At 38.9% G+C, this 11,428-nt stretch overlaps 1 long non-coding RNA gene across 1 annotated transcript; it reads left to right on the top strand.

Annotated features, from left to right (window-relative positions):
* Window positions 1-368: 368 nt before the first annotated feature.
* On the top strand, window positions 369-1,459 carry LOC113974495. The gene is made up of 3 exons (XR_003536564.1): window positions 369-472; window positions 869-962; window positions 1,345-1,459. It is a non-coding gene; the product is annotated as an uncharacterized LOC113974495 (long non-coding RNA).
* Window positions 1,460-11,428: the final 9,969 nt, after the last annotated feature.

Below are 11,428 nucleotides of genomic sequence, written 5' to 3'. Positions count from 1 at the left end.
TTATTTCAATACATAGATCTCTGTTGAGGTCATCCACATCTAGATGTTATTTGAATAATCATTTGATGTATAAGTAAAACTTTCTCATTTTCATATTCATGGGGACGATTCAGTTTTACATTTGCTTTGTTTAACAGGAGATAATCACTCACGTGAGCCAGGATCTGTGCACAGGACCCTTTCCTCCTGTGGTGTCTGCGGAACTCATCCCTGGTGTAACGATGTCAGTGCAGATACACCAGGGGCAGCCTTGATGTGCTTCTCTGTCACTCTGTCTGGTGAGGCTGTGCATTGCCAGGCATCTATTTGTGACATGTTGTTATCATTCCAGAACTCAGGGAATTCAACACAGTATTTTCAGACTCAGTCTGGCAAACCACAGAAGAAACAACACACTGTGTTTTCTGAAGTTTTCATGAAGCCATGGCAGCATTTGCCATCCACTCCAGTGCAGTGGTTTTGCTGGGGCAAGGTGATAGGATCTGTGTTTAATTTTTTGGAAAAAATGAGGGAACTGTTGTTTGCTTTTTGGTGGTTGTTGTTTTTGGTTTTTTGCCGGTTGTTGTTTTTCTTTTGTACTTTTTTGTTTAAATTTGAGAATAAAGACTCCAAGATGAAACTAGCAGACTGAATGGGTAATAAATAAAAACTTGCAAGTACCTCTTCATAGTTGCAATTAAAATACCTGTAATAAGGGGCTGGTTTTCTGACACAGATCATGGTCACTGGCTGTTAATCTTTCTGCCCCCAAACTAAATCCCATATCCCCTGCCTGAGTAACTAAAGTTTCACTGTCTATCCAGTCAGACTCAGTAGCTGTTGGATTAAGAACATTTAATATGTTGAATTGTTCCAAATCTACCTGCAGATTTCCCATTTTCAGAAGAAGGAACTAAAGCTCCAGATCAGAGAGAAGAAAAATGTTCCTTCAAGTCTCAAACCACTGCAGAAGAATAACTGAGGTAAACTCCAGCCTCTACCTGTGCAGGGTGGAAAGTGGCACAACCCTTGCTCATGTCTGACGGAGCTGCATAATGCATTTTGTGGTGTGCAAAGTTTAAAGCCCTTCAGACCATTTTGTATTTTATGATGCAGGTCTTTGCTGCACCAAAAAAAGCATCTGAGGTAATGCAAAGTAATTCCTTTCTTGTTAGACTACAGCAGAACCTTTCCCTACCCACTCTCTGCTCTTCAGCCCACAGCAATTTACTTTTAGTTTGCCATTAGGGTAAAATATTTTCTTCCTCAGAATGGAGCACAGGAAATTTTTCAAAGTGACACAGGATGATGTTATCAAAGAAAAAGCTTTGTCACATGTTCTGTAAAGGACAATTTCTTTTACAGCCTGAAATACCACTTGCCTCTTGCGAAAGTGTTGGCAAATCCTGGGCTCAAGATCTCTGAAATCAGCCTTTATCATTCTTAGGGGTTTTGATCTCAGCTAAAACCCAACCACGGAAATGGCAAATAATTAAAACCTCCCAACTTTTGAGACTTGTTGCTATTGTTAATATTTTACTTTAGGGAAAAAACCTCATCAGTGCTTGGGAGCCAATGGTCAAGAGCAACGTGCTTCAAAATGATTAATTTAGAAAAAAGACTTACAGCATATAAGTCAGTATTATTGCAGTGTTTAGCAGATCCAGATTTTACTGCTTTCCTGGCTGCAAACACTGAATCATATCCATTTCTACCTTAAATTGCACCTATTCCAGAAAGGCAGCTCTCCCCACACTAAGAGCTGAAGATGAGCAGCATGTTTTTCTGCTTCACTCATGTCAACAGAAGCATCTTTGAGAAGAGTTATTAGTAAATTATTTGCTTTATTGGTGAGGAGAGAAGCCTGGGACTGGAAATCACTGAGAAGTTTCCCTCCTCCTCAGCTACAGCACAGAATACCAGAAACTTCATACCCACTTAATATCTGTGAAAAAGCTTGATCATTTCATGACAATACTGCTGAAATAACTTCTACAAGCAGAGACAGTTATTTCTCTTGCTTAGAATATTGTAAATATTAATAAGCCAACCATTTAAATTAACCGAGTACTTGGTTTTCTGTTGCTGTTTATTTTACTGTATTCAAACAGAAAAATAACATTTCAAGGATCAGCACTTTATTATAAAGTAATACCTTTCCTAGTAACTGAGGTTTTCCTGCTATTCCCAACCCAGCCCTCACACTGACAGAAAGGCTGAGTTAATTTCTCAGTGGAACAGCAGTGGGAGAGAGGGATAGGAGAAAGAGAAAGAAATCTGAGATAAGGCTGAATAAACCCCAATTTTCTTCTAATTTGGTAAAGGCAGATTGAGTGACATAGTATGAATTTTAACCAGATCTTGGTAGAGACATCTGATTATGAAAATTATTTCAGCAAAAAATGAAGAGAAGTCCAAGCCTGTTTTCAAAATAATTCACATGTGATAAAGCCAGCAATTTATTGATTTATGCTGGGGGATATTTCTAAAGGTTTTGTTTTGCTGAAAACTTTGTGGTATTTTATGGAAAAGCAGGAAGAGGAGAGGAAGATGCAGCACTCCAGCAGTCACACATAGCCCAGGAGCCTCACCCCTGCTGTAACTCCCAGCATCACCAATGCCGGTGATTAAATTTAGTGAGATTTTTGCCCTCAACTTACAGGGTCAGACTTCAGCACTTACTAAAGGTGGACTTTCTCACACTTATTGAAAAAGGTCTCTTTCAGAAATTATCTGGACAAAATTAGTGACTTTCTTACAGCTTCTGGTGACAATAATGAAAGGCTTTCAGAGACCTTTGCTTGTCTGGCAGAGTCTTTCTGAGTAACTAAATTAACAGTGTTTGAGTTCTTTGCTATATTGGGGCCCTTGGTAGAAGAGTGTTAGGATTTCTATTTTAGATTTTCTTTTTTAAATCTTAACTATTTCTCAAGATAAAAGCTTTCTTTCAGTAAGAGACTTAAAATTATCAGTTAATAATTTGTTTTCCTATTTCTGTCCAGAAATTTTTGCATTTTTATATTGCTCTAACACTATATACCACCGATACTTTCATATTGACATAAAAGATAGTTGACTATACTATTTTGAAAATGTTTTTGCTATTAATTTATTGATCTTTATAAGTCATCTGAAGTAAAAGGGTAAAGGGTAAAATACTATGTCCCAAGAAAAAGCACTACCACTTATTTTTAAATTCAGCTGAAGTAAAGTATCAGCAATGCAATATATGTTAGACCATAACAAATATCCAAGATGCTAAATCAATGATCATGACTTCAGAGTTTCCACGCATAAAGCACCTTTTGCAAAATGCAGATTCTAGTTTTCCTCTTCCACCCAGTTCCCTTAAGGATATCTTTATGTACACCATTATAAATTACTTTTCTACTTCAGATTTTTAATTCCTTAGGATAGAAACTGGATCTTATTTTAGATCTAAAATACCACTCTTATTTACACTGCTAAATGGAAAGAGAGATAATATTTTGAGACTAGCATGATCTTTCAATCCTATCAGCTCAGTTTCCTGCAATCTAAGCTAAAAATGCGCACTTGCAAACTCTTGTCTGAACTGTTGCAGAAATGCTCCACCAAATGCAGCATCTGCAGACCAAGGTTTGCAGCTTTCTGTCAAGTTGCTGTGAGCTGTAGCAAAGTCCTTGCAGCTCCCATGCAGCCTGTGGTGTGCAACATGCTATACCATGATGGCTACACATATAGAAGATAGACAGATAGATAGATGGATAGATAGAAAGAAAGAAAGATAAAGATGAACAGGCTTTATCCACTGACATAGCTTAAAGCAGACCCAAGGCACATTATGACGTGGTGTAGTTTGAGATATTTCCTTCCCTCACACTATTGAACCTTTTCTAACCCCTACTCTCTCAGAAGAAAAAGAGCCTCCCTTGGTAAACACCATTTGCTCCTGGCCTGGCAGCTGCCCTTACGCTTTATAGTACATAAATATCACACAGAATAGATACCTACACCCATGTGCAAAATCACTCCTTACCTCTGCACTCAGACAAGATACCAAATGTACAGCAAACAGCCCATGGAGCGGCTGCAACAGGGCTTCTGGTGTGGGATCCATGGGCAGGAACAGCTCTCTTCTGTGCCTCATCACTCCTTGGCAGCCTTGGGATGAAACATCCCTGGGCTGATGACAGGTTGATGACAGGACAGCCCAGCCAGGCTGAATACCTATTAGTTTTGTCAAAAGTTACAGAGGATTCCTGTTGCAATGCACACAAGCTTCCCATCAGTCTGCCTTTGTAGCCCCTTGGCCCTACAATCTCATTTGCCCCTCTGTGCACGTGAGTTTGTAATGAATGCACATGCCACTCTCCATCACAGCATTCCTATTAACAGGTTGGAATCAGATCACACAAATGAAACACGTTGAGAGCTAAACTATTGTGATTTCAATAGACTTTTTGCTGTAATAACAGCTTCAATCAACAATCAAGGTTTCCTTCTCAATTTTTGGTGCTTGCATTTTGTGGCAGTTTAATTCATTGTATACTAATTCCAGTTGTGCATTAATTGTATGTTTCTGCACAGTAATTAACTAATCACTATGTCACTCCCTCCCTATTATGAATTACCTAATTAATTCAAGACTGAAAGCTTGGTGCTTGCTGCCATTGCTATCATTTTTTTTGGTTCTTTCTGCTGCTTCTTGACTTATAATCAAATATGAAACTCATGTATTTTTAAATACTCTCTCTTCTGTTTCTCCCACTGAAAAATTCATTGTGCTATCAAGCCTTTTAAAATAATGTTTATTCATTATGCATTTCTTTGCTAGGCAATCAAGAGCTGTTACAATAAAGAGTGTGACTTGCTCTCTTTATGGCAGTGATTCTGCTGTATCAACATCTCCATTTTAATCCTAAGTTTACTAGAAATTAGAATTTAGATCTAAAATTTAGCTCCAAGGTTAAAGGCACCATCAGACATCTTTGCACGGGGTACAATTTCTTTATTATTACAATTAAATGACTGGACATTTTTAGGTTATACTTGGGGGCAAAAACTTCAACAAGGGCAGCAGAGCTGTGCACATGTGCCTGGAAGGTCAGAGCCTGGCCAGTGGAAGCAAGTGCTGGAAGATGCCCCCAGCACAGATACCCAATTTTGATTAACAGGATACTTGAACTGTTAAAACCAGTCACGCACAGCATTGAACCAAGTGCTTTGCTATTGCAGCCTGGCAGCTCCTGAGTGCAGGGCTAAGCACCAGTGCTTAGATTCAGAATTTGCTGAATCAAGGTCCTGCTCCTCTAAGAAATTGGCTTTAAAGCAACTTATATTTCACACAGACTATTCAGAGAGTCCTTTTTATGCTGAAAGGCAAAAAGGGTCTTCCATATACTTTGTTTTTTCCAATAAAACAATGAATTGAGATTCTAAATCGTGTGAACATGTCTTATGAGGACTGGATGGAAAATCTAATGATTCTGCATAGGCACATGTATGTGCATGCATGCTCCTAATCCAAACTCACTGCAAAGTCAGCTGACACAACTGTAGTAACTTATTTTTAATTAAGAATTGAAGTACCACTTTTCAAACAGAAGTCAAGAGGCTTGTTTCTCTGCTAAGTTGCTGCAGCACAACATAATTTGAAGGGAGAATGTGGAGTTGTAACATCTAAAAGACCAGAGCAACTTTTTTTAAAGGAAAAGGCATTGCTCTTGAATAGAAGCTGTGAAAACCATCCTGGAGTCCAGGAAATGTATTAAGGAATGTAGAGAACCTTTAAGGAAGACAGATTTGGTGCCCAAAGTATTTTCCCTTAAAAAAAATAATTATAAAACTAACAACCAGTGACTAAAAATCTAAAAGTATATCTGGAAATTTTGGAGTGGTTTTATTACTGCCTCTCACAGAAAGGAAAAGAGGCCTCTCTGCAGAGAGGCTGCTGCTAATGAATGGCCTGGATCCAGGGCTGCTAAACACACACAGCAACTTCTGTTCCACCACGCCACTGCACATCAACATTTTTCCAAATACATATTTGTACTATGGACCATAATGGTCTGTTTGCTTTGTAACAGTCTATTTGGCCACCCCTAAATGGGTGGTTCGGGTGCGCAGTGCAAGGAGATATTACTGCTATTGCTATTTCAGCATCTGTTCCTGTCCCAGCTACTACCATTTCTCTCATTTCTGCCTCAGATGCTGCTGCTCCTGCTATTGCAGCCATCAGCCTCTTTTTCCATGTGCCTGCAAATCTGCCTTTTTATGAATGCCAAATGCTTTCTGCTGGTCACTTTGAATATTTGCATTTTGCCCTCTCTGTTTTACTATTTTTGCCACTTATCTGAACTCATTCTTTTCTGTTTCCCAGTGGGAAGTCTTTACCTCTATTAAAAGCAGGTATAATTTTGTTCAGATTAAGAACTGGCCTGCAATATAAACCTCTTAAACTTCAACTGAACCTACAGCTGTGGTTCAGAAAGGCAATTTTTTTTCCTTAAAAATATTGTTTCCCACTGCACAGCTAAATCTCTTTAAGCAGGAGGCAGAGAATGGGGAAATGCAGATATCTGCATAGCTATAGATCCATGTGAAGCAAAGGATGACAATGCTCTGGAAGCTGAAAAGAAACCTTGCGTGTGAGTTGCAATAAATTCATTGAGTCCATACAGGCTCCTCATTAGCCTTCTTTGGTCAGGGTGGATTCTGGACACCCGTGGTGGTGCTCGTGCTGAAGGCAGTAACTGCCTTCTCTTGGTGGCACTAAATGAGAGGTCTCAAAGACAGAACTATAAATATCCATCAACCTCTCCCTCCCTTTTTCACAGGGAGAATTAAATTGTTAACAAGGGTGACACGTAACTGATTGCGCAGGACAGCTGATTAACATTGTGCCAGAATAAATAAGGCAGTTTGCAGCTCTCCAAACTATCATAGCAGGTTCCCTTCAGGCTTAGTTGACATCTCTCCATCACTTATAACTATTTCATTTGGGAGAGGCAGGGGAAAGGGAATGTCTTTAACCATGACCACGGAGACTGCATGAAGGAGTATGTAGAGCAGAAAAGATGTCATGCCATCAATTTGCAGCACATCTCGCTTCACCCTGATTTCTTCACACAGAAAAGCCTTTATACTTCATTTTTAAAGGGAAACCGAGACATTGCAGAAGAAAGTCACTTTGAAACAGGGATAGTTGCCTGCATCTCCATGCACCAGTCTAATCTGTGCCCTGCAGACAAAGTAAGAATCCAAGCTGCCAGAGTTGTAAGAAAGCAGACTTGCAAGCATTTCCATGACTCACGTCCCAGTTCCCCAGACTTCCACGTACCCAAAGATAAGCTTTCAAGATCATCACTCCCCCTGAACACAGTCTGCCCAAAATGATCTGTATCAAATTAGTTTAAAAGAAGTACTAATGCCTGTATGCTTAACTGCCAGGAATGGCAGAAGCACAGTCTGGGTGAATTGTTCAGTATGTGGTGCTCACCTGTAAGTTTTGGAAAGTAGACTCTCTGTTCTTTTTTTATGTGTTTACACCTGGGTCATCTGCACAACTGCTTCTTTTAAAAATATTAGGTTTATAATTAGGCTGGTGTTAGGAAGAAAGCTGGCTGCATAAAGTTTAAAAGTTTACCAAAAAGCCATAAAGTTTACTGCCCTTTAAGGCTCAGAACAAAACTCTAACATTCACTGAACTGCTTCAAAGAAAACTGATCACGTATCATCTACATACTGTAACTACACATTAGCCAAGACTTATTCAATGAAAGAGTAAAACTGGGAAAGATGCTACAGGGTTTGCAGGAACTTTCACCTTTGTATGTTTGCCTCAAGGCAAGTTGTTTAAAGCAATTTGTTGTGCTTATTGAAACAAGAAGATATCTCACCATATGATCTTTCAGCAAACCTGCGTTATCATGATTTCAAGGAGTAACAGTGTTGTTAAAACTGATTGTTACACATGATTAAATTAGAGTTCCTACATCAAACAACTCAGAGCAAAGTTAAGGGCAAAACTTGATAGGTTATTAGAAAAATTCAGAGTTTGAATTTAGTTTGGGAAAAAAAAGTTACTATTACTAGTTTGGGATCCAGGTCCTATTTCACTTTAGCTGCAGGCTTTATAAATAAAGATATTTTTAAAAAAACAAACATCACTTTCCTTAATTCAAATCTTTCTCAACATATATGTAAGACTCAGATGCACAGAAGAAGCCTCCTGTTTTTAGATTGGATCCATATCTATCCTAAGTAATCCACCATCTACATCAATCTTGCTAAACTGCTTGCTTGTTTCTCTGCAAGTAGCTTTTTAAATTAACTGACAACAAAGTAATTGTTTCTATTGACACTGTGTGTCTTTGCACAGGGGAGGGGAACAGACATTATTTGTTTATTGAAAAAACACTGATGGCATTTTTCTCAGCATAACTGAGTTTGAAATTCTGCACCTCTATGTCTGCTCCAAAGATTTTCTGAAGCAAACCTTGACTGAACAAGAAAGGGGCAGGGAAAATGGGCAGATAATGCCAATGAACTGAATCTCTGCTTGTTCTAGTGAATCTTCACTTTGTGTCTCATACTAAAAGGTGTAGCAGCAACAAAGGCTCTGGCAGTTCAACAGGAAAGAACTGGCAGTGGGGGAATGACAAATAAGTGGAATTCACCTTCATTCCTGTGCATGAACATAGTATGAGCAGGTCAGTGCTCAGTGAAAGACTGAGCAGGTCAGAGCCAGGGAAAGACTTCCATGTCACAGCAAGGCCACAAGCCCAGCTCCTGCCTGCACCATTTTCCATGCTCTCCCCTTCCTGCTTACATTGGGATTTTGAAGGAAAGTCTCTCACAGGAAACTTTGGCTGACCACCAAGTTGTGTTTCTGTGACAGGAATGATATTCTTCTGCACCCAGACCATGGCAGGCTACAAACAGCCTGGGAGCTGGGCATGGACAACTGGATTTGAATCCTTCAGCACATAGATCTTATTTATCCATTTCTCCAAGATAACTCCACAAAAAGAAAAAATAGCCTATAAGGAAAAGAAAAATCTCAACAGATATAGTTACAGTGGATATAAGTGAAACATCATCTGTTTGGCCTAGAGTCAGTGGGACAATATCTTCCCAAACAGAGCAGGAATGACAAATGCCTTAAAGAATAAAGTGTCAGAGAAATAAATCACTGAAGTTTGTGCTCCTCTCCTATCCAGGACACCACTGATGGTGTTTGCTGCATTCCTGCTGTGTCCACTTCACAACAGACATCAGTTCTTTGGTGTCTTGAATAATAACCCATTATCAGAGATAGATGACATTTTAAACAGAATTAAGACTACTCACAGCAAGCCAGATGTACATATAAGACAACCATAAGAGCTGCAGATCTCAGAATACAAGCAGAATACAGTTTAGAGAGCCTCTGACTATTAGCTGAACCACAGTACTAAAGAAAAAAGCACTTAGAATAAAAGTTTCAGTCCTATTGCTGTCCCAATTTCCCCTTTTCTTTTACTCCTACTATACTGGAGATTTGGGCTTTTGTTTTGCTAGAGGACATACATGCTGTTAAGTCTGATTGCTCTTTCTGCTAACAGACTTCCCAGAAAAAAAATCAAATTCCAAAATAATTTTGGCAAATCATAGCAAGATGCAGAGAGCCAGGTAGATGTATTCTGGTTACTTTTGGACATTAGATTATCAATCAAAAGAAAAAATTGTTTTGAGTTAGAAAGGATCAATTGGGAAACATAATATAGGAGGTACAAGGACTGGGATAAACCCTAAAGATTCTCCTTCTGGAGCTTGTCTTCACTGAGCTGCTCCTTCCCATAATCACAGGTTCAAGGCAGCCTAATCCAGGCAGGCAAACACAGCTCTGACCACGGAGTGATGGTGTCTGCAGCACAGTACAGCTGCCTGATGATGAATTGCATAAACTCACAGCTGCAGCCTGGAGTTTCACCTTATCAGGTGCCCCAGCCTTGGGCACAGTCTAATTAACTTGATATTGCTGATCCTAGCTAGGCTGGTTCCTATTGCCACCTTACTATAAAGTATAGGCTGATTTCTTCCCTAGTCTTGATCATTTCATGATGTTATTTTCGAAAGCATTTAATCTAGGGTAGGATTTTGCTAGTGGATGGGAGTAAGATAAAGAAGCAAATTCAGATTCTGGCTCACTGAAAGGACATAACCTTTGGGTTAAATTCTATTTTGATAACCTCTGATGCTAAATCAATATGAAATCACTATAAAGTGCTATAAACTTGCAGTGTGATTTCAAAGAACACAGTAACACCACAATATTATTAGGTGCTAACATTACAGATTCTTTTTTAACCTCAATTCTGGGGTCAGTCAATAGAGCTTGAGGTCGGATAGAAAGAACAGACAGACTTTTCTTGTTATAATCTAAATCCCACCACAGATCATTCGTTCCCACAGTCAAAGTGGCTGAAGTATCTGCACTGCAGTTCACCAGCATTATTCAGAATGCAAAGTGACTTTCACCCAGTTCTCTCTTGCTTACAAAGGTCAGTTTTGTAAAACCTGTCATCTTGATTGATATTCTAATCTAACCCTTTTATAAATTGTTTAGTTGATAGCTGTAGCCGTTTGCAGTGGCAGGGGGTGTTTTTCTCCATATTATTGAGAAAACTGAAGTGTGCAACAAGTGCTAAAGATGCTGCCAGTGGCAACAGGCCAGTTCATCCAGCTCCTCTAGAACATGAGTGAATCTTTACCAACACCAGCACAGAAGATTGTGGCAAAATGGTTCCTTCCAGTTGGAAAAGTCAGATTCATCTAAGCCAAATCCTTACAAGACCATAAATTTTGATCATCTTACATAGACACATTTTCATGCCTGAGATAAAAGTTTTGGTCAGAGCGAGACCTCAGAATACCCACAAATTCCCTGTGTTTACTAAGATAAGAGGTACCTGAGATGAAACATGGCCCTCACCCCCTCTTTTGCGTGTTGAGTATGGACACTTGAAACTGTCTATTCTTTGTCTTAGCAAGTTCCCAGAACAGAGATAAATGAATAGTGAGAAAAAAACTTCTCATTTCTTTTTGTCATGAAAAAAGATTTTTTTTTTTGAGTCTTGACAAAGCCACACATTCCCAAATGCCAATTAATGTTGAAAACTTTCTGCATTCAGAAAAGCTCTATTTCAATAGGCTGAGAAGGTCAGGAAGAAAACATTTATTACAGCATTACTGCAGTGTGAAATTCTAGGAAGATATCAAGATTTACCTTGGAAAGGTAAATTTACAACCTCAGTAGATAATGCAAAAGTTATTATTATACAAAATTTTGACATTCTTTATAATGCTTATTACAGGATTTGAACAAAGGAATCTTTCATGCATCCAAAATAAGTCTCAAACTTCTGGACAAGATGTGGTATTAATAAATATAAAAATGCTAGAAATCTCAACATATTGCCTGTGT

This window comes from Neopelma chrysocephalum, unplaced genomic scaffold, assembly GCF_003984885.1.
Source record: "Neopelma chrysocephalum unplaced genomic scaffold, ASM398488v2 Primary Assembly neopelma1_121, whole genome shotgun sequence".
Classification (NCBI taxonomy): Eukaryota; Metazoa; Chordata; class Aves; order Passeriformes; family Pipridae; genus Neopelma; species Neopelma chrysocephalum.
The sequence above is the reverse complement of the archived record's forward strand: the minus strand, read 5'-3'. Positions and strand labels throughout refer to the sequence as shown.